This window comes from Crinia signifera, chromosome 6 (assembly GCF_055691185.1).
Source record: "Crinia signifera chromosome 6, ASM5569118v1, whole genome shotgun sequence".
Lineage (NCBI taxonomy): Eukaryota > Metazoa > Chordata > Amphibia > Anura > Myobatrachidae > Crinia > Crinia signifera.
Genome location: NC_139222.1, coordinates 222,896,520 through 222,921,407, shown reverse-complemented (window position 1 = coordinate 222,921,407; position 24,888 = coordinate 222,896,520). Strand labels below are relative to the sequence as shown.

Here is a 24,888-nt window from a genome sequence, read left to right as displayed (position 1 = left end):
TTGACGTTGATCGTGGGGTGGCTTTAACAATTGGAGGGGCCATTTCACACTTCAGGGTGGCTATTTGGGGTCTGTGGGCCATTTAACATTGTTCCCTATGTGAAATCGGGTCAATTGGGCCATTTAACATTGTTCCCTATGTAAAATCGCGGCAATCGCGTCGGTCGCATCGCATGCGATTTTTTTGGCCGCATGCGATGCGACCAACGCGATTTTTTTCCTTGCGATGCCTAAGATCAATATCGTGGGCGCCGTTCTAGGAAACAAGTACCATTAACAGTTATACAGCGCTTCAAGTTCCAATGTACTTGGAAATAGAGATAAAACAAACTGGGTAGTTACAAAGTACAAAGTTCAAAATGGTAGGAGGGACTTGCTTGCAAGCTTACAATCTATAGGGAAATAGGCATTGATAGTAGGGTTACCACCTCACCCCTTAAATTCCGGACACATATTAATTACACAGGTTCTGTGGCTGGCTGACTTCAAGAATCCATTTCACCTGGTTTTAAACTGCCACAGGACCTGTGTAATTAATATTTGTCTGGAATTAAAGGGATGAGGTGGTAACCCTAATTAATAGACAAGGATAGGTGTTATCTATTGCACAATGGTCCACAAGTTTGCCAAGGTTCTTGGTGGTCTGAATGATACGGTGACACGGAAATGCTAACTGTGGTCAGGGGGATGGAAAGGGGAGAGAGAAAATAATTTAGCATGTTTGTGCTGTATGGAGGGGATGTAATTTGATGGGAAAGGTTTCTGAAGGTTATGTGGCTGGTTCTGGAATCTGCAGTACACAGAGAGGCAAGGTTCTGGAATCTGATAAGCTTGCCTGAAGAGTAAAGTTTTTAGGGAACACTTGAAGGTTTGAAAACTAGAGGAAAGTCTTATTGGGAGGGCATTTCACAGATGGGTGCAGCCCGAAGAAAGTCCTGCAATCGTGAATGGGAGCAAGTAATGCATATGGATGAGAAACATAGATCTTGTGATGAGCAAAGAGGATGAGTTGCAGTGGCGTAAATAGGGCTCCGCAGCCCAAGCGATGGTGGGGGGGAGCCTGTGCCACTGGGGTGCAGGGTGACGGCGATTGCCGCTCTCATGGAGCGGTGAGGCTGCCGCAGGAGTACTCTGTGAGCTGCGGCTGTCTGGCCCCGCCCTTCCACTGTGCACGTCACCGCTCCCCCTAAAGTGGCTCCGCCATCCACAAGATGAAAGCACTGCTCCTCACCTCAATCCGGAAGTGCAGGTACTCCTTGTACGGGGAAGGGAGGAGGAGATTGTGTGCGAGCACCTGGTCAATGTATGTGTGTGTGCCCCTGGTCCCTATGCAATGTATGTGTGGGTGCCACTGTCAGTGTGCCCCTGGTCCCTGTGTAATGTATGGGTGTGTGTCAGTGTGCCCCTGTGCAATATAAGGTTGACAGTGTTCTAGGTCAACAGGATGAAGGTCGACAGGTGTCTAAGTCGACATGGGACAAGATCGACATGGTTTTAGGTTGACAAATGCGTTTGGTCCACATGGGTTAGATCGACAGGTCGACATGGTTTTTTTCACTGTTTTTTGAGCCGACATGTGCCGACAGGTGGTATTTCATGCCCTACCATCCACTAGGGCATGGTGGGAGAATAAAATAGTGTGCCGAGCGCAGCGAGGCACCGTGCCCAAAGCATGGGGAGCGAAGCGAGAGATGCGAGGGGCTGCGGTTCACTTCCAACTGTGTCCATGTCTACTGTGTCGACATTCTGGTAAAAAAAAAAAACAGTGAAAAAACCATGTCGGCCTCGCGACCTGTCGACCTAACCCAGGTCGACATAACACATTTGTCGACCTAAACCCATGTCGACCTTGTCCCATGTCAACCTAGACACCTGTTGACCTTCACCCATGTCGACCTAGAACCCTGTCAACCTAGTTGTCTGTTGACCCAACGGTGTCGACCTAATGACTGTCGACATAAGTTGGGTCGACAATACGATCCACACCCGCTTAATGACCATCTTCTTTATTAACACTTTTACATTTTTTTCCTATTACTCAATCAGAGAACAAATCTTTTCATGATACATCATAATATTAAGAGGATATCTATAATTATTTAATGTGTTGCTATTGAACATCTTTATGATTTAATTACATTTATGTTTTCCTGTACATAGTGTGTTAAGAAGATGCTAAATAATGCAATACCATGTAAGCATGTGTTTTTCACAAACATAGGCATTTCTAATTACAAAATGGTTTGCCTGCTCTCAGAGATGTACTTATAGTGGGTACACACGGTGCGATTTTACTTGATGTTGTTTTTCCCCCTATCACAGTGAGGCAAGTTTGCTTGGTGAACACAGGTCATGGTACTGTACAGTGTGAAAGAGTTGACCCATGTTATGTGTGCAGGGCCAGGACCATTTTTTCAGCGTGAAAGGGACATTAAAAAAGGACTAATACAGTTTGTTTATTTTTACTTGGGTCCCACCTTTCATTAAAGTGTATCTGAACCAATCCCAGAAATAACCCGGGTAAAGACCTTGGTCATATACCCTTTCACAACAACACACAAGTTTGGTTTACCCAGCAAATTTCTGGGATAAAGACTTGGTGTGAAAGAGGTTATAGCTTCTGTCCAGGATAGCATTAGTCTTATGATAATGATGATAATAATAATATGATCTTATTATTTTTAAAGGGGCACATAATTACCCAGTGCCTTAAGAAGTAGGAAAATAGGATGGTAATCTGGCAGGAAGGTAGGTCAAGGGCTGAAAGGTTAGTGAAGATTTAGATGGAAGATAGGTAGAGTTTAATAGAAATCTTTTTTGAGTGCACATTTGAAGCTGGCTTACTGACGGAATGAGTTCTAGAAGAGGGTAATGGAATAGGGCATTATCAATCTTGCATGCAGGTGTGATAGTAAGTATTCAGGATAGAGGCAATACAACAACTGTAGAAGAGAGGAGAGGAATGAGAGACTGTGAACAGAAATGAGGTTGGAGATATAGCAGTTGCGGAGCAGTGATTAAGGACTTTATATGAAGTTTGAGAAGTTTGCAGTGGAATCTTAAGGGGTCCAGGGAGCCAATGAAACAGGTTGAAGAGAGTTCATAGAGAAAAATTAGATTAGAAAAATTGTCCTATTTTTGCAATCGATTGCAGAAGTTTTGCTTGCTGTATTATACTCTTGTATAATAGATAACCTGTAGATATTTCTCTTTGGTCTTCCCTTTGACTCTTTAGACAAATGTGAGGACAAGCTGACTTCCCAAATCCCTAACATAAAATGTCATCTTGTTCCTCTCGCTGGAAAAATCCTGCTTCCCTCTGTGCAGTTATCAATAAAACTTAACTGTAGTGGAGAAGATTATAGTTTACACAACGTCACCCCAATTCCTCTGTGTTTGGGGCCTTTGATACACCCATTGTTCCTCATGTGGCCTTTCAGACCTTTTGTTTTGAATCTCAGTCAGACTCATTTATATTGTAGAGTGTACCGTGACTAACCCACCCGCCTTCTAAGTTCCCAATCTGCACGGGTGAGACGAGCGGGCGCCATTTAAACACACAGACTGTCACTGATATGTAGTCTGTGTGGATGTGACTCCAGTCCAGACAGTGGGTCAGTCCCCCTACATGGTTCTCTTTTGACTGGTTGGCTTGCACTGCAGACCTCTGCTGCGACGCTGTAAGCAGCACATTCAGGTAACTTTACACCCAGGAAATGGAATTATTGCCATTAGAGTTAATTTATTCAGTTGGTACTTATATGCTAGTTGGGCGCCCACTATAATTAGTACGCTCATACCCCCACTATCCATGTTGGCATGGAGTTGATTTTATATAGTGTGGCAAGCGCAGTGAGCCACCGTGCCCGAAGCGTGGCGAGCGTACGCGCAAAACTAATCAAATAGCTTATTGGGCACCCAACTAACATATAAGTACCATTTAGTTAAACCACCTTCAGGTGGCAGGCTTGTTGTACTAGGGATCTTTTACATGTCAGACCCTGGTAATGGGATTTGTAGTTTTGCAGTGATTTTTTTTTTAATTCTATAGAGTGACTATGGTCCTAAAGTGTTATTCAGGAGGAACCTGACATTAAGCATATTTCCATCAAACCAGGAATTATTACCCTAAGTAGATGTAAGGGGACGGTTGTAAAGACACAATGTGTAGTGGGCATAACAGATTTTGTCATATTCTGTAATGGGCATTACTGTGTGTAGCCCTATATGTAATGGGCATTACGGTTTGTCGTAATGTGTAATGGGAAAAACGAATGATGTCATATTCTGTAACTGTCATTACGGTGTGTTCCATAATGTGTAATGGGGATTACGGTGTGTAGCCTTATATGTAATGTGCATTACGGTGTGTGCCATAATGTGTAATAGGGATTACGGTGTGTAGCCTTATATGTTATATGCATTACGGTGTGTGCCATAATGTGTAATGGGGATTACGGTGTGTAGCCTTATATGTTGTGGGCATTCCGGTGTGTGTTATAATCAGCGTGCCACAGTATCATAAATGGAGGTCACAAGCAGGTGGGCCTGTGTGCTGAGGGTCAGGTTTGCTTTGGTCAGGTTTAGCTTGAGAAAGAGCTGGGACATCCACGAAGATGGTAGAAAGGCAGGAAGAGGCAAATGTAGGATGAAGGGAAAGAGTTTAGGGAAGGAATGGTATATTTGAATGCTATTGGAACCAAAGGAGTTGAAGAGGTTTCAAAAAGAGGAGGTTAGATGGGAAAAAAGTTTGGTCTAAGGATAGACATTTGGGGGAAACTGACAGGTAACGAAAAGGGAGCGGAGTTGGAACCAGCGGTAGAGACAAAAACCCTACCTAACCCTCTCCTTCAGGGAGACAATGCTCTGTTCCTGGACTTCCCTGAATGTATGATTATCATCACCTGTGGTGAGCTAGTAACTTGATAAGGATGGTGTATCACTACAGGGAAGTCCAAGGAAGTCCAGGAACAGAGCATTTTCTCCCTGAAGGAGATGGTCAGGTAGGCAATAATGGGTTTGTAACTACGATAAAATGCTAAAGGATGGTTGGCTTGATTCCTACTCTTACAAACAGTTTCCAGAAAACTGCGCTTATTTACAGAACATGTGCCATTTTAATTTACCAAGTATTTTACAATCCTGGCACCTTTTATTTGGAGTCTGATGGACATTATGGTCTCTGCATTTGTCGCGTCCATACGAGCAGCTGCCAAGTGACTCCTGGGTAATGCGGCATTTGCATGCAGAGGGCAGAGGAGAATAAATCATTTGATAGTAAGTAACAATTGAATAAATTATCCTCAGTGTGAGCGAAAGCTAATGTATGTGTACCCGTAAACATCCGTTTGCAGCCCTGCACAGAGATTTGGACAGGGGGGGGGGGGGGGGGGGGCTGGCTGGGCTGCATTAAACTGCTTGCTGGGCTCTGAACACACGCAGCCTAGCGAGCAGGTCTATATTGGGCCCAAAGGAAGCAACCTGGGACTGCGTGAATGAAGTGTGGTACTCATTGCTAACATATCCCTTACAAAGGGCTGGATACAATATCTCTGCAAGAAGCAGCATTGCTCCAGATTCTGGGACACTAATTAGTATTTATTTCTACTGATCAACAACTTTGTCATGCCTTTAGTATTGTATTTCACCACAGCGTGGTGTTTAATCATCTGCAGCAATATATTTATTTATTGCTGATCGCAGATAATCATCTGATTCCCATTGGAACTTTTCTTTGTTGTTATGGACTACGCTTCCCACTATGCAATCTGCTAGAAGTGATTACATGTATGTCATTTCATTATATTTGTTTTTATCAGTGTTACTGTTGCAATGTAGTTTTTGAGCTATTAAATGTTTTCCAATACAGCTTTTTGACTTGCGTTAAATAATGAATGTGGTTTGCTTTGTAAGGCTGTTTGTTAGTTTTGGATTTGTTCAGGATTATTCATAATCATTTTGATGCTGCAACTAGATCATTTGACATTTTTTTTCTTTCTATTATTTAGCACAAGACTATTCAGCACTAGGAGTTTGTTTCTTTTATTATGTATTTACGCTTTTATCTTTTTTGCTACTTTTACCAATTGGATACTGCCATTTTATCTTCTGCAACGCTGTCTTTTTTATTTTTTTCAAGATAATTCTAAATCCGTGATAAGGGGTACTCAACCTGTATCACCTTGTTCTCCCCTCATAGGTATCACATCTTCTTCAGAATGCCCTATATGTGCTTGGCTATAAACATTTTTATATCATTGCTTCTGAGATTGCTCATGTATTAAAACATGTTAGATTCAGTTAAAACAGTTTGTACTTTCAGATTTGGATAACTCTTTGCCACAAGCTCCCTAATATCAACTGAATGCTCAAAACTTTTTTTGATACTCTTAGGGGGGTATTCAATCATGGGCCACGGCTGTCGAGCTGGCCCGACAGCTATGACCCTGTCCCGTTCTCGGTCTGCTCAAGCTGGGAGCTCGTCACTTCCCGGCCGTTCTCGGCAGAACGAGCCCGACTGCTTGTGAAGTGGGGCTCGTTCTGCCGAGATACCCTGTTCAATGCTGTCGGGGGAAGACAGCATTGAATAGGGCCCCGCAGTGGCGTAGCTATAGGGCCGCAGCCCCCGCGGTGGCGGGGAGGCGCCGGGGTCTGCGGGCGCTATTGTTTCTTTGCCAGCTCCCCACTGCTTGTGGGTGCAGCGGGGAGCTGGCAGGGGGGTCTGTGCGGTGCCGGGGTACCTGTGGTCAGGGAGAGCCTGGAGGTCCCTGCGGCAACATCATAATCAGCGCCTCCCTGACCACAGGTACCCCCGCGCCGCACGGACCCCCCTGCCAGCTCCCGGGGGGGGGGGGTCTTGTCTTTTAACGGGGGTGGGGGCGGCAATATTGTCCTGGTGGGGGGGAGCAAAATTTTCTGTTACGCCACTTGGGCCCCGCAGCCATCTCCCCCGTCGGGAGATGGCTGTGGGTGATTGAATACCCCCTATAGTATAGCAACAAAATATATACTTCAGCACTGGATACAAGCCCCTTCCCCTTTAAAAATATTTAAGGACAAATTATTTTAACACTTAGGGATAAGTTTACAACACGAAGATTATCATCAATTTTTATCCATTCTTTTTTGCTAAAAATCTGTCTAAATCAGCCCCTGAAACCCATTATCAATTAAGATACATTTTCATTGATCTGAAATTGGTGAATATCGACCTTTAGTAAATAAACCCCTAAATGTTAAATAACAATAAAAAATAGGTTTTATTTTATGCTTGTTGTATGAAATTATAACTTTCTTGGCAGATCCTCCAAACTATTTGTAATCTTATGACTATGCAATCCTTCAGCTGCATTCTTCTTACCTAAGTGATTTACTGCATGTTGTCTATTATTCTTGGATTTCTGAAACTTCCCATAACTCATATTATTTTCATATTGTCTTGAATTTTCACTTCTATTGGATTTAACTGTTATCCTATAAATACAGCTTTTATCAGTGTTCCTTTAATGCTTATTACAGTATGTATGTTATTTTCCTTCTCAAAACCTCAATACATTTATTGTTAAATATCTAATGCGCCTAATGAATTATGCTGTTTGGCCTATACCTTTACTTAACTCTTATGCCTAGAAATAACTCACACAAACACCTTATTCTAAAAATAACGACACGGACAACCACCGCGTAAGTTTAAAAGGTCATGAATATTTATTGTAATGGTATGACCCCTATTTGTTTAAGGGATGGCAAAGAAAGCACTTGAGACCAGCACCAGTCATCTCGGGTGTTGCTCATGGTAGCGACCAAAGCGCCCCAATCTGACAACATCCCTTCTTGTGGTGTACAGCCCGCGCTGTGACGGACATACCACCCCTTCTATGGCCTGGCGCGGACACTTCCATGAAGTGTCCAACGTCCCACCGCTGGAGCCTGGGACTCGCCCGCCGTCCTGGCAAAGGGGGGCATTACCGCACAGAGACTACCTGACACCCCACCTGACTGCTGGTCGAGAGCGCCTTCTAGCTGATTTATAATTAAAGCTATAGAATCCAACTTGGTGAATGGCCCTGAGGCCAGGTAGCACAGATGAAAAAGGAGACGGAGGGTGGGGATCCAGACTCAAAGAGGAAGTACTTCCTGGCCAGTATCCCTAATATACCCTTCTCTAAGCTAACGCCCCTATGCTAACTGATTGGCAGCTCTAACTGCCACTCAACCTGTTATTTCCCCTGGGCATTTTTCACTGACTTCTATATCTTTCATTACAACCATCAAATTCACCGGCTCTTAAATTCCCTCAAGCCTATGCGGCCCTCACTCTATCTAACATGGTGTCACCCCTGGCAATAAAGTGGTATAACCTGCATTAGTCCCAACCATTGAAAAGATATGGCAACCTTGGTCAAATCTTCTCTATGGTAATCTGAACCACTGAGCAGTTCATGGTTACCCCATTCATACACATGCACATTTCCCTGGGAGATGACCAGTTGAAGAAGTGGTAAGTTATCTCTCGTGGCTGTTGGCCACTATCACTGATAGAACCCAGTATATTTTATTGATAAACTAAGCCAATATTAGGTTTTCTATTGTTGACCTGATATATTTATAAATAGACCATGATTTAAGAGCTTTGCTTTAATTCCTCTGCCAGAATCCTGATCTTAATACATTCTAGGGCCAAGAGTTAATTTTAAAGAAGGAAGAGGGAGTGGGATCAAATATTATAGAAGCAAAATATATTGACAGACAGGCAAATTACTTTTATTTAATTTATTTATTTACAGTTTCTTATATAGCGCAACATATTCCGTTGCGCTTTACAATTGAAGAAAACAGTGATTAAACAAACTGGGTAGATACAAACCAACATGAAGGTAGGAGGGCCCTGCTCGCAAGCTTACAATCTATACTTTAATTTTATGAACATTAACATGTTGTATTTTAAATATTACTGATCAGACACATTTATTATTTTGGTGTTATATTTTATTATTTATATATGATATGAGTTTGATAAATCATGAATACTGAACATTTCATTTTAGTATAATATTGCTATAAATGTTATTTGGATAAAATACCATATTACCTACCCCCTGTACAGTACAGACATATCCTCACTTATTTCCTCTCACCTTTCCATCCCCCTGACCTCATGCTTATATTTTTGAGTCACCGTACCATACAGCCCACCAAAAACCTTTGCAATCTGGTGCAATAGATAACACCTATCCTTGTATATCAATGCCCCATTTCCCTATAGATTGTAAGCTTGAGAGCAGGGCCTTCCTTCCATTTTTTTTAAATAGTAATTTTTATTTGGACATCTGAAATCACAGATATACATTACAATAAAGTGACAACAGAATGCAAGATCATTCATAGTAACAATATGTTTTGTGTTTGCAGCTTTTGATGTGGTATAAAGATCAAAAAATAAAATCTTGCAATGTGTAATATGATAGATTCCACTTAGAGAATGAAGGGGGAAAGCAAGCCTTGAGCAAATATGAACAGTCCTAAAAGATAATTCAATGATTGTCTGGCATCCATTATTTTGAATATAAGATAAGGGAGTAAGAATATAACATACACCTCGGGCTCCCAATAAAATAAAATAGTAGTATTGAATCTTCTGCAGTCAGTTGGGTATTATGAGCAGTGATGTCAGACATCATGAAAGTGTGAAAGCTGTCAATATATACAACAATAAAATGTTTTTATGTTTTGATAAAGTACAATAGTTATACAAGATGATGCTGGGATCGTATTGATAGTGATGTTTACTTTTGTAAGTGAAGTAAAGTATCAACTGTCCACAAATTCTACTATATTAACGGTGGTGTTTGGTGATAAATATAGAACATATATTAAAGAACAGAGCCACTAGATGACAATAATATTGTCGCAACTCAAAGGAAGAGATATTAAGAACTTACTCAAAAGTTATAACAGTATGACATAGAATAACAAATTACACTAACATGAACATTCATTTAGCAATGCACGAAATAATAAAGGCTGTCAGATATATCTTTGAAACGTTATAGTTCAATATGTTAAAAATAGGGGTACATTGGCCGGCAGGGACTTTTGCGGTGTTGAAAAAAAATTGTAATACAAGGCAGATAATAACGTTGAAGTTAGTTTTGGGGCCAATAAGGGCGAAATGAAAGAGAAGTTACTTGGAAAAAAAACCCAGCTCTTATACAAGGAAAGATAAAATGTCAGCATCTGTTTGAAGGCTCAAGTAATATATATATATATATATATATATATATATATATATATATACACACAATAGAAAGCAGTGGCACTCAGAGACTAATTGATGTGGTTATAAATCTGTCTATTAAAATAAAGTGCATAGTTCAAGTGATCCGACGTTCGGGGTTCACAGACCCCTTTATCAAGGTGCAAAAGCCACTAAATGGTTAATTTACAATTGCACATTGTATTGTTTGTTTACAAATCAGAGTAAAAAATTTGCTTTTGACCCATTCGCATGCACAATATTTGCTATTTGCATGGGTCACCTAGTAAGTTTGTGTGTATATATATATATATATATATATATATATATATATATATATATATACTCTCCTCTTTCCTTACTTGATAGCCCGGAGGCTGTAAATAAGGGTGGGCGGCACTCCAACGGTTAAATGTGAAAAAGAGGCTCAAGGCCTCGAAACGTCGGCTTGGCTCATGGATTATTGAATTAAACTACTTTTTTCACATTTAACCGTTGGAGTGCCGCCTACCCTTATTTACAGCCTCCGGGCTATCAAGTAAGGACAGAGGAGAGTATCCATTTCAAGGAAGGCACCACGGAAGGTCCGTTTTTTCAGCAGCAGTGCCGATCTACAGGACATATATATATATATATATATATATATATATATATATATATATATATAGTGTAGAGACTTTGTTTGGCACTTCAGATATATACGTAACTCACCGCGGTGCCATCCAATAGATTGTATAGACTTGTTCTCCGGTACACACCTTGCAGGTTAATACATGAGATAGGAGGCGGCACTCAACGGATTTCTTTCAGGGGATATTTATAGGTTCAATACATTGTGTAGAAATATAAGACATATATAAGTCTTATATTTCTACACAATGTATTGAACCTATAAATATCACCTGAAAGAAATCCGTTGAGTGCCGCCTCCTATCTCATGTATTAACCTGCAAGGTGTGTACCGGAGAACAAGTCTATATATATATATATATATATATATATATATATATATATATATATATATATATATATATATATATATATATATATATACAGAGCTATTTTTCAGTAGGCTCCAGCAGGAACTGAGGCCCTTATTCTAGTTCACGCTTTCTGACAAAATATTTCTTAGATGGACAAAACCATGTGCACTGCAGGTGAGGCAGGTGTAAAACCCCACCCAAATCTAATTATCTCTCTGCACAAGTAACACCTGCCTCACCTGCAGTGCACATGGTTTTGTCCATCTAAGAAATATTTTGTCAGAAAGCGTGAACTAGAATAAGGGCGAAAGTTCCTGCTGGAGCCTGCTGAAAAATAGCCCTATATATATATATATATATATATATATATCCAAAGAATGACCCCACGTGCGCCCTTATAGTGTGAGCAGCTACTCTAAAGCCCCCCCTGTTAGTGGGAGGCAACGATAGAAATGGGAAAAAAAGAGGTATAGAGAGCGCTTTTACCACCAAATGGATTTTCCACCAGTTACAGTCAAATACAGTACAATAACCCAATACAATGTATAATCATAAAACCAGATTGCTTTCTTATTGTTTCAAGAACCACATCTGGAAATTGTATCCTTTTCGGAAATATGATATCAATAACCCGACGCGTTTCGTCTTAAGAAAGACTTCATCAGGGGTTTAACACAAGGTATGATTTCAAACGCTTAAACTGGCGTGTTATTCCTTCAATGGTTTGCAGGCTGTAATAACCTTCCCCTCAGTGGGGCAAACTCCAAATATCAGATATTCCCAAAATGGGGTAAAAAGTATGCGATGTGTCCACAACTTTCTTCAAGCAACTCTTTAGGGTACAGGTATATGGAATTTTAGATTTGGGGGGACCATCCCATTTAAAGAGGACTGTCAGCAAGATCTGTGCAGTGTAGTTGACCGGATCCACAGGATCTGGTCCACAGTATCTAATGATCAGCTGTAGAATGGATTTTGTGCATGCAGGTATCCGCAATATACAGCTCAATTTCTATTTACAGGTCAATTTCTGATCCGAGTAGGGAATGCAGACAGCTTTGTCCAGCAAACACTGATCCACAATAAAAGCAATTGCTCGTACCGAAAAGATACACTCTGTGGGCTGGTTACCACATGGCGTTATAATATACCACACAGGCAAAATCAGCTCACGGTTCTCATACGGGCAGATGGATCACTCCTGGACGCTACAGCTGGCTAACGCTGGATTGCGCTGTACGCTGTAGGAGGACGCGGCTGTGGATCAGTGTTTGTTGGATCCTTATTAAAAAGTCGTTTTTAATGCACCATGAAGCGCCCTCTTCTGCTTTCCTTGTTTTAGATATATATATATATATATATATATATATATATATATATAGGTACTTAGGATGAAAAAAACGCACTCATTTAACTTCAAGCTGCAGGTGCTGTCCCATAAAAATTTTACATCCATGGATCCTCTCCTCCCGGTTTGGATACAAGAGTCAGCACACCACCATTTTTAAATGCACAACAACTTTTAGTGAAATCAAATCAGAAGTAAAGCCAATGATGTACATCCATAACAATGAATAGGCGTCTACTTATCCACATCACAAGGCACTCAATCCAGCATGGCAATTCCCCATGTGGCCCGACAGCTGTTTTGGAGCGTGACCTCCTTTATAAAGAGCATAACACAAATGACCACCACCATCAGCTAAAATAAGGAGTGAGGCACCCGCCAAACGCTAACCACACCTGTAGCTTTCCTGCACATGATTACAGAAAACACTGTGGACCGCCATTCCGGCATATCGCACCACGCTGGAACGCGGAAGTACACCGGTGACACGCATACGTTACATCCAGTGATCATACTCAGTCTAAGCAGAGGGCAGCGTCTGGGAGGTTGCCCTGACAACCATCAGGCTCGCAGGTTTCCCGCAGCACCGCTGGTGTCTGGGCAAGGGGGATGTCTCTGAACGTGAGTCAGTAAATGAGTTACATCCCCCGGCTCCCGACAGGCATTCAGCCCCGCCTCCCTGCCACACATTACTCACTGAAATGGTAGTGTGTAAAGTATATATATTTGCCACCGAGCTTCCAGTAGTTTATACTCATATGTGCTATTAATACCTTTCTTGGGTACAGCGTCCATGCTAAATTCTAACCTAGCAGGCACAACCGCAGTGTGAAAATGTCGTCTGACAGGCACCCACACCCCCCTTACATAAACACTTGGTATCCACTATGCATATGAATCTATACAGGATTCTTACGTTATCCCAGACATGTAGTTATCCATAAATACCTCTCACCACCAGGATTATAGTATCAGCACCACAGGAGCTTATTTTATATTCCAAAATTGCATTTTTCCCGTCATCAATTATTCCAACACTTGCAATATATCGATGCCCAATGTCTCAAAGAATAGACAAAATATGATACATCAAATTCACATGCATTACAGAAACAGTATATTGTCATAAATGTCAGCAGTCCCCTTCACAAAAACACATTTAAATGTGATTCATCGTTTAAACCAATTGGAACCAATGAGTTGAATTTATAGATGTATTCGCTCTCTTTTTGTAGTAATTTGAGATGTCTATCACCCCCTCTTTTTAGGGGTTTCACACAGTCCACCGGCATAATTTTGAAATCTCATGCTGTGCCCAGCTTCAAAAAAATGTCTCGCAACTGGTGGTGTGCTGGAATCCCTAATTGTTAAAGCTCGTTTAATCGAGGATTGGTGCATGGCAATCCTTTCTTTTGCCATTCTAATTGTCTTGCCCACATAAACCTTGTTGCAGGGGCAGACAATCACATAAACCACAAACTTGCTTTCGCACATCAACCTTTGCTTGATGGGATAATTGACCTTTGAACCTGGGTGAATGAATGAGTCTCCTATATTCAAATGCTGGCAGTTGACACATTTGCCACACTTGTAGGCACCTGCCTTCATTGAAAGCCACACATCACTTTTGCCCACCGGGCTAATGTCAGAGAAAGTCACACAGTCCTTAAGATTGCTATTTCTTTTATAAGCAAAAAGTGGTCTCTCTTGACAACAATGTCCAATCACCGGTTCAGTTTCCAGTATATGCCAGTTTTTAACATAATGTTGCTTAATTTAGGAGGAGCTATCGAATAGGTTGTCGGAAATATCAATCTATGCATCTGATCCTTTGGTTTAACAGTCTCTAGCGTCTGACCCCTCTCAAGGGAAAGACAACAGTGGAGAGCCTCCTCCACTTCATTTTTATTGTAACCGCGGTTGACAAATTCATTGCCCATTTTCATTAGCGCTGGTAATAATGCTTCCCTCTCAGATGTTATCCTCACGACGCGTAACATTTGGGAAAAAGGTAGGCCGCGTTTTAATGGTTGAGGGTGAAAGCTCTTGGCCAACAAAACCGAATTTTGATCAGTAGGTTTCCTAAAAATAGATGTCCTAAACCGTCCATCAACTACTTCAACTGACACATCTAAGAAGCTGACACTAGTGGGACTGCTGACATGCGTAAACCTGATGGTACTTGTGAGGCTATTCAGGTATCCCATAAACTCATTGAGGGTTTGTACTCAATGAGGGTTTGTACACTAAACAAAAAAGATATCATCAATAAAACGAGAATATAACGAAATATGATGAGCAAATTGTGTGTTCCATAAAATATACTGCAACTCATAATCATACATGTACAAATTGGCATAGGCTGGGGCCATGTTTGACCCCATAGCCTTGTATCAAGGTGCAATGTGTAATTTACAATTACACATTGTATTGTTTGTTTACAAATCAGAGTAAAAAATGTACTTTTGACCCATTCGCATGCACAATATTTGCACGGGTCACCTAGTAAGTTTGTGTGTGTGTGTATATGTGTGAGAGAGAGAGAGAGCAATAGTGGCACTCCTGGGGACTAAGTTAATAATCAGACACAAACGAAGATTACTCCAACGTTTCGGATTTTACTCCGTTGTCAAGGAAAGAACAGCATACAATGCAAAGAAAGCTTACCTAAATAGACTTTACATCAGAGTCTCCTCCTCGGTCTCCCCGTGCTGTACGCCTCATACTTCCATGTACTTCCTGTCTGGCTGGTCACGTGATGGAGACGTCACTCGCTCTGACATCAGGTGTTGCCGACAGGCGTCTTGGTTGCTGGGCAACAGGACTACGGCGAGACCTGCAGGAGTGTACATACAACATCACCATAAACAAGTGCTGAATGTGCTCAAAAAAACATATTAAAAAAAAGGGAAAAAATGCATCATCTACATCAAAGGGAAGCAGGGGGAGAATAGCAGGGTAAGATGGGATGGGATAATCAGAGAAAAACATTGAAATTGATTTGTTCATTTAGTCCTTTGGGGGACACGGTCTGAAGTTTGAAAATCCAGCGGGTTTCAAGCTGGAGCAGTCTCTTATTTCTGTCTCCCCCGCGCATGTTCTCCGGGACATGATCAATAAGAGTGTACCGCAAGCTGGCAAGACTGTGGTTGAGTTGGGCAAAGTGCTTTGCCACTGGCTGTTCATTGGGCTTTTGATTCAGTGCTGCTCTGATAGCAGAGCGGTGCTGGGCGATTCTCTCCCGGAAGGTCCTTATCGTCTTGTCGACGTAACACAGTCCGCATGGACATTTTAACAGATAGACGACATGGGTACTGGTGCAAGTGAGAGCGAATTTAATTTTAAATTTGACCCCAGAGTGGGGATGCGAAAAGGAGTTGCAATTGGCCATTGTGCTGCATGTCGTACAGCCCGTACATTTATAGCAGCCTCCTGCTTTCTTGTGGGTTCCCAGTGGGAGACGAGTTGACAGGTCTGTGCGTACTAACCAGTCACGCAAGTTGCGTCCTCGGGTATAGCAGGGCATCAGGTGTGTGTTCTTCATCTTGGACATCTCTTTATCATTTTGGATGAGTGGCCACAGTGTTTTGGACACAGATTGAATTTGGTTGTCAGCGGTATTGAAAGAACGTACCCATCCGAGTGTGTCGGGTTTGGTGTTCTTATTTTTGCTTCTGATTAATGTCTCTGCTCTAGCAATTGCATCAATTCTGTTTCTAGCCTTTGACAGCGTTTGATGAGAGTACCCACGTTCTTTGAATTTGTCTGTCATAGTGTCCAGATCTTGCTCAAGAGTGGTGGGTGAACTGGTGATTCTTTTAACACGCAGTAACTGTGATAAAGGCAAACCCCGCTTCACTGCGGGAGGATGATGACTCTGAGCTTGCAATAACATATTGCGATCCTTTTTTTGGTGTAGATACATGTGTCAATGTTACCATCTATTACTTGGATACTCACGTCCAGATAATTCACCGACACTTGACTCATCGTGTGGGTAAACTTTATGGGGCAGTCCAAGGCATTGATCTGTTCAATTGCAGAGATGAATTGGGATTCAGACCCTGTCCAGAAGACCAGGATGTCGTCGATATACAGCGTATAGAAATAGATGAATTCGGCCAGGTCGGTGTCAAAGAAGAGTGTTTTCTCTAAGTCAGTATAATATATATATAAAATAAGGAGTAATCAAGGCGCAAAAACAGAAAAAGGGCAGCTCCAATATAACCAACAACAAAAGCAAGTCAAGCAGAGACAGTAATAAACAACAGATTAGGGTATATCTAGAGCCAGTGGTGGCTCCTGCCTTTAGACTTAAGGGGGGATGCAATTTCCTGGGTACTGCTCATTGCAAACAGTCATTAATGATTTGCAGGTTATTAGTTTGATTTGCGCTGTACAAGTGTTTGTATGCAATTACTGTAAATAAATGAAGTACTCATATGCACATAAACACAGGTACAGAGCAAAATACACTTAAAGTACACAAAATTATACTCTTAATAAAAGATCTACACACACATATTATTAAAATAAAATAAACTTCCATGCACCTCTCTGTTGCAATGCATACCTTCCTTTAGCTGCATCACACTGACTCACTAAAGTCTGGGCATGCTTACTGCAGAGGATTTGCTTCTGGGCTGCACAGATAGCAGCTCATATAAGCACTGTAGCTCTGGAGATTTGCACAGAATGGCTTCCTGCTGGAAAGCTATTGCTGTCATCGCTCCATGTACTGGCAGACGAAGAAGAGGAGGAGTTTTCAGCTCTGTGTATGATGAGCAATAGCAGCTTCCAATAGTAGGAATCTACTACATGCTGAACTCCTCCCCACAGGGTTGGGCTGTTGCTGTGTCTGCCCTGCTGCTTCATGGTGCCTGGTGATAGGAGGTTACCAGCATATCAGAGACACAGACAGCCAGCACCAGAGCTCCGGAGGTAGGAGGGATGCCCGCAGTGGGAACTACCAGAGCTCTGGTACTGTCTGTCTGTGTCTCTGGTGTTGGGATTTTGACATGAGGCGCTGCAGCCCTATAGCAGGAGCCTCCTCTGTCTGGAGCGCAGTTCCGTGATTCTGTTCTTCTTCCCAGTAGCGTAGCTATAGCTCCGCAGCCCCCGCGGTGGCGGGGAGGCGCAGAGAACATGTGGGCGCCGGGGGTCTGCAGGGCTACAGTTACCCGCTGCTGTCTTGCCTGCCTTCATGGTCCCGTCTCCCGACACCGGCTCCTGCTGCTATAATGAAAACTGACTCTTAGAAAATGGCTGCCCCCATACTGCAGACAGTTTTCTGGGGGGTGCCAAAAATTTTGCGGCGGAGGTTTCTTTTTAGGGCGAACCAAAACTCACAATTCAGGATGAGGCTTTAATCACATCAGGGTATCTTTCACTTTGGTTTCCAGCAATCAATTTGAGATATAAAAAACCTTAACAAATCTTTATAAAAACATGTATAAAGGAAGACCACCATAAAAGTTCCACAGAGAACAAGCAAGGTAAAGGCAGATGTTAGAAGGGACACAATTTAAAAATGGACCTTCTGGACAAGTCTGCTTTAAAAAATTGTTAGCAGAGGGTCCAAAGCAAGTACGTTAGTTATTGTAAAAAAAAAAATATCCACCTTGGTCCACGCGTTTTGATTAGAAAATATTTTTCAAGGCTCCCTTGTCAAGTCTTAGCATCTTCCTTCAGCAGCTGAACGAGCAGCCTCCTGCAACAGCTCCGTGAGCCTCGCAGGAGGGGAGCTGCAGAATCAAAAGATGGGTGACAAACCGGGCCACCTCCATCAGCAGCCTCGCAGGATAAACTAGTTTCGTTTTTTACCATGGAGAAAACTGACTGAAATGGATATGATATGATAAATAATTAATAGGTGTATATGTCAGGGAGCAACCCATAAATCAGAACCAGCCCCTAATTACTACATGTATCTCTGCATTAAAGATTCCACAGCTACTGAATGCGATGCGATCAAGGCCTTGATAAAGAGTCTCCACGATTCGAAACGTGTTGGCCCAGGATTGCTACTTACCAAGGAGGACTTACCCTAACCCAGAAACTTGTGGAGCCTGGCTCCACCTCGTCAGCTGGGTAAGGAGGGATTTATCACTTTTTTTTTTTTTTTTTTTTACTTTTTATTGAAAGTTTTCATATACACAAACATACATATAAAAGCAAAAAGAGCGGATATGCAATTGCTTTGCACATTGTATAAGGAAATTGAACAATACTTATTCTTTTACAATAGGTCAGTTATACAGTGGCAGAAATTGACAGCCAGAGGATTGCTTGAACAATAACATAGTATATTGTAATATAGACGTAAAACAGACACATCAGGGGTGGGGGGGGGGTGAGTTTAGTATAAGATTGGACAGTTTGATAGCTTAATTTGGGTATTGCCGACTTCGGATCAGACCAGGTAAAACAAGGAACAAATCCAGTAGCTCTCTTTGACATTAACCCTGACAATAGAGCATCCATGTCATTTAGGAAGGTATTAGCTAATTCGCTGATTGGGTAGTTCCTTTGGGAGGTACAATATGTACGGCGTCAGAAATGAATAGTGTCAGTGAAGAATTAATTAGTCCGAAGGTAAGTTTGGTAATAAGCCTTTCAAATGGGGTCCTGCCTTTACCCATTCTCCCTTACTAAAGAATCCCTGTATGGTGTTTCGCGATTCTTCGTCCATACAGTTTATAAAAGCGTCCCATTTATCGTGGAAGGAGTTTGCGGACACCCCTGCGTTTATCATAAGGGTTTTCACATCAAAATATAGCAGTTGTAATAATTTGCCTATCAGTTCTCGTATTGTGGGCGCTGATTTTTTAGTCCAATGTATTAGAATAGTTTTTTTTGCTAAGGTTAGTGTAATCACTAGAAAGGGAACCCGTCGTGGTGTGTGAGGAGCGAGGCTCCAAGAGCTAAAATCAAGGAGCAGACATGCCTCCGGTGTTGGCAATACTGATATCTCTAAAACCCTGTTGACGTAAGCTACCACCTTCGCCCAATACCGGCGGATTTTAGAGCACTCCCAGAAACAGTGATAGTATTTTGCATTTGTCATTTTGCACTTAGTGCTGGATTTATCACTTTTTAACTACTTTTGCCTGTCAAGAATTACATTTTTGTATATTTTTGTGTATGGAATAAATATATTTTTCTAAGTGACACCCAGTGCGCTAAAAGGTTTTCTTCCATTCCATCTTTTCCAATGCGATGCGATGGCCCGGGGCAGAGAGAGCAGTAGAAATTACATAAGGAAATCGCATCGCACATCGCAGGGCCCTAAAATGGCCCATGCGATGCGATGCGATTTTCCTACGCAGAATAGCCCACTAAGCAAATTGCTTAGTGGGCGCCATTCTAGGAAACAAGTACCTAATACAGTACTGGGCTATGTGACACTGCCATGTATTTAAACAAGATGCACAAGTGACTGATAGTATCCCTTTAATAGACAGCTTCATGATGCCAGGAGCTGCTGTCATTTCAGTTATGTTGCTGTTCCTACCATTATCAGTGCCAGGACTGCAAATGTCAATGAGTGACAGTAACAAAGAGAGATGGCACCTGTTATATGTGAACTAATTAAAGATTTTGTGTTGGAAGGAACGACGTTGAATAGCTCGGGCTTGGTGACTGTGCTCTAAGCATGACATTGCGTTAGCCCATTGAAATGTAAACATTTGCTTTCTCATTTGCAGTCTGTTCCTTGTGAAGTTAAAAAAAGTTAGAAAACTTGCTTATATGAAAAACTGCATTCCCCGCCCTGCATGCCAGGTCCCTTCCCACCATAACAAAATTTTGCCAATTTGATTTTTGCAGTGTAAATGATTGCTGCTTTAAAAATACTAGAGATTTCTTACCAAATCTCTCACTTTCTGATTTCTCTCATCCTATTAAAATTCACCTGTAATTCTTACACTATTTAAGGATTGGAAACTTCGGAAAAAATGCATAAGTAGAATTCCAAATGTGAGCTGGACTAGAACCACAAGCAAATTAATATAAATTCACACACATTGGGGCAGATGTATTAAGCCTGGCCAAGAGATAAACTGGAGATAAACTGGAGAAAAAGTGGAAGGAGTTAATGCACCAGCCAATCAGCAGTGTTTGAAATATGACAGTTGGAAGTTGATTGGCTGGTGCGTTATCTCCTACCACTTTTTCTTCACTTTATCTCCAGTTTATCTCTTCGCCAGGTTTAATACATCTGCCCCATTATGCTGTATGGGGGTAGCAATTGTTTGGGTAAAATACAGTTTTATTCTAGGATAGACTAGTCATTCTTTAGCTTAGTGTACATTTACAGAGATTTACTAAATGCAACGTGTGTGGCGTTACATACGCATGAGGGGTTATTCAGACTTGGATGGTAATCGAACCACTGCGCATGCGTACGGCCAGTGGCGTAACAAGATACATATGGGCCCCATAGCAAAAGTTTGTAAGGGCCCCTATTTATCACCTAATGCTGAAAAAGGTATACAGCACATGATACTTTGACAGGCAAAGTGGGCCCCTCTCAGCTCTGGGCCCCATAGCAGCTGCAGCCCCTGCACCTATGGCAGTTACGCCCTTGCGTACAGCTCGTAGTACTCCTGCGCAAGGCAATCCTGTAATAAAATCCATTGAATATTTTAATCGCTAGCCATACACAAGTTGATTGACAGTAAGCAGGCGTTTGTGGGTGGTAACCAGCAGTTTTCCGAAAGTGTCAGGGAAAATGCAGGAGTGCCCAGGTGTTTGAAGGGAAGTCGTGTGATGTCAGCCCTGACCCCAATCAGCCTTTGGACCGCTAACAATAAATGGGCTCATTACTAGTTAAAACATGTGAAGCCTTGCATTTCTGTATGTGTAACTGAATCATACTTGCCGAATTTTATATTTGCCTCTCCGGGAGAAGCCCGGAGAGGCCAGACAAATCTCCTGGTCAAGGGGCGGGAACAAGGTCCGCGAGTAGGGGGCGGGGCTGAAATGATGCGAAACTACGCTATTTGCATCATTTTAGCCCCGCCCCTCTCCGCGGACCCGCGATTTGTGGTAAATGCTAGTAATATGATCAGCGGGGAAGGTGGGTGACTTGCGGGAGACTTGCCCACCTTTCTGGGGGGCCGGGAGGCTGCCCCGATTTCCGGGAGCCTCCCGGCCATTCCGGAAGGGTAGGCAAGCCTGAACTGAATTACTTATAATGAATAGGCCGCTGTGTGTGTGTGTATGCGGTCTCTAGGTCTATGCTTGTGTTGACCTAAGGACCATGTTGACCAAATGTACGTCAACCTATTTCATGCGTCGACCTAGTGACTGTTGTATCGATCCTACGACTAAAGAGCAAATATATAATCTGGACATTTTCTATCCATTTTTGTTCTGCAGTGAAAGTGAATGTGCTGTGTATACAGTAAATATAGAGTGTAACTGCATCTCCTGCCTTGTCACTGGTTAGTGCTTACAGGAAAGAAGGAAACATTTGCATGCTGATCGTAGCTGCACACAATCTGCCAGACAAAATATGTCATGTAAAGTTCATACTTACAGCTGAACCCTAAATATATTGCAGATGTCTTCATATAGCGAAAGTGAAAGAGACCTTGCACAGTTGGTTGGGTTTCATCTTTACGTTGTAGTTGGTTCTCAGCAAGGATTACTTTTTTCATGTCTGTATGTTGACAGATGTATAGAGGAAAAGCTTTGTGGACATTTTTTTAAATATAATTATGTGTCAGCAGTCTATAAGCATACCTCCGAACATGACAAATTCCAGGAGGGACACAATGCTCTGTTTCTGGACTTCCCTCTTAATGCATGGTTGCTATAGGGTTACCACCTCATCCCTTTAATTCCGGACACATATTACTTACACAGGTTCTGTGGCAGTTTAAAACTAGGTGAAATGGAGTCTTGAAGTCTGCCAGCCACAGAACCTGTGTAATTAATATGTGTCCGGAATTAAAGGGATGAGGTGGTAACCCTAGGTTGCTATCACCTTTTAAGCAGGTTAGCCACATCAGTGGTATGCCAGGAAATTTTCCGGGCTGAGCAGCGCTGCAGGAGAGGGCTCTCCCGGAAAATTTCTGGCTATACCATTGATATGGTGACTGTGTAAAAAAAACCTCCTGGGGCACCCGGGGCACACTCCCAATCCTCACTCCACCCCCCCCCCCCTCTCGCTCCCCTCCCAATTCAGTTCTGACTCCGCACCCCGGCGATCGTAGCTGGGGTTCCCCTGCCGCTGCACTCACCACCTTTTGCAGCAGTGAGTGGTGCCGGCGGCATTGCAAGCCCTGCTTGGGAAAGTTTGGGCCAGGCTGCTCGGGTGTACTCAGCAATTCGGCCATCTAAGTCCCTCTGTGCTGCCCCGAACCTGACGCCGCTTCACTGCATTGAATGGCGGCCGGAGACAGTGGCAGGGGAACCTGCGGCGATCCAGGTTGGGAAGTCGGCAGTGGGCGATGGAAGGTGGTAAGAATAGGAGGGAGGGGTAGGTGACAGGGGAGGGGCTGCCCCTAATTTCTGTGGTGGGTTTTTCTGGGTAAGGACAAACCTGCCCTGATAGATTTGTCCTGCCCCAGAAAAACCCACCACTCAAGGGGTTAATCATACCTCCCAACTTTAGAAGATTGGGACACTCACACCTTCGGTGCGCGTCTGAAATTGGGGGTCGTGACAAAGTGGCAAGGGGGCATGACCTTCACATCGCATCACTTTCACTGTGGGGGCATGGCCACCAGCTCTGTGAGCTTTGGGCCATACTCCTAGCCCCTCTGCCTGCGGGACAGCATCTATTCACCACTGCTCAGCAGATGACAGGGGTGGAGCTCCCAACTGCCCCCCCCACACACACACCGCAGGACACTGCCTGCCCTGGGAGGGATGCCGGAACATCCCAAAAAACGGAAAGTTCCCATGAAACTCTGGACAGTTCAGGAGTTATGGGCTAATGGATAAAAATGGTGTATGTAATGGGACAGTTGATGGCAGTCATAAATTAAGAGGAAAATCCAGAAATAGAGCATTCTGTCCCTCCTGGAGAGGGTCATGTTGGGAGGTATGCTATAAAGATGCTAGTATGTTATAAGGTTTTCCTGGAGGAAATGCAGTCAATTTACCTACAATCAAAATCCCAAGAGTCAAAATACCGGCAACCATCGACCAACGGTCAAAATACCGACATTTAACATGTCGACACGGTCAAAATACCGACATATAGAATGTAGACAGGTCAAAAAGTCAACATGAGTTTTTCCTGATTTTTTTTCATTGATACCGACTTGTACATACTTTACCATCTCAGTGGACATGGAGGGGAAATATAATAGTATGCCGAGCGCAGCGAGGCACCATGCCCGAAGCACGGGGTTCATGTCGACCTATGTCAACATACAGATCCAAAAGAATATGAAAAACATTTGTCTAATGTTTGACCTGTCTATATTTTAAATGTAGGTATTTGTACCATGTCGGTATTTTGACCATGTCGGTATTTTGACTGTTGGTCAATTGCTGTCGGTATTTTGACCGTCGGAGGTACCTGGAGGTACCTTATACCAATAATATAAAGGTGAATGACATTAAAGGTGAAATAAAACTATGTAAAATGCAGCTTGTTAAAATACTAGATATGCACCCTGCACTTGAAGAGATAATATACTTGTTGCACTGGGAGTAGTAACAATCATTAGAGTACCCATATGCAGCGTCATAGTATACTATTTACCCTTTCTTATATCTCATCCATGTAACATCTTTGACATTAAGTGGTGCAGTAAACTGCATGATTTATAGTTTAATCTTCGGCTATGTACCAGTTATCCGTTGTTTGGCACTCATTAGAGACGTGCTACCACTATTTAAAGCATTATAAATATAATACAGTATTAGGGTTTTTAATAATCAGTAGAACTGGAAGCTACAACATAGTTTAGATGAGTTAATATAAATTTTAAATTTTAATAAAAAGCATTGAGTTGTCGAAAGTAATAAGAATATAAAAGGGGTTATGTGAGGAAATGTAAAGGAGGGAATGTGAAAGACATTAAGGAGGAAGTGGGGGTGTGGGTGGGAAGCTTAGTCCATGAAGTCCAAATACATGAGAACTGTATTGTGCGTGGTAGTTTTGCCATATCCTGTTTATAACTGAGAGTGATGAAGGAGGACCTGGGTATTTCCTTTAAACAGCTATTTGGCACTTGTAGAACCCAAAATATGTGTTCTTAGCTTCTGAGTAATCTTGGTAATATCATAAATATAGTAAGGATACAAAAACATTATTGTACCACCTGGGAGATGATATATCG

At 42.3% G+C, this 24,888-nt stretch overlaps 2 protein-coding genes across 10 annotated transcripts in view; one reads left to right on the top strand and one right to left on the bottom strand.

Annotated features, from left to right (window-relative positions):
* Nucleotides 1–24,888, top strand: part of MYPN (myopalladin) — a 264,901-nt gene that overhangs the window by 152,160 nt on the left and 87,853 nt on the right. The window contains exon 1 of one of the 9 annotated variants that reach the window (XM_083148979.1): nucleotides 8,846–8,876. The exons of the other annotated variants lie outside the window; for them this stretch is intronic. The gene's annotated coding sequence lies outside the window, so the exon portion shown is untranslated. Of the gene's footprint in view, nucleotides 1–8,845; nucleotides 8,877–24,888 lie in introns of those variants that run through there. 9 annotated transcript variants of the gene reach the window in all.
* The window catches only part of HERC4 (HECT and RLD domain containing E3 ubiquitin protein ligase 4), a 303,379-nt gene that overhangs the window by 227,672 nt on the left and 50,819 nt on the right, over nucleotides 1–24,888 (bottom strand). The gene's annotated exons all lie outside the window — the stretch shown is intronic.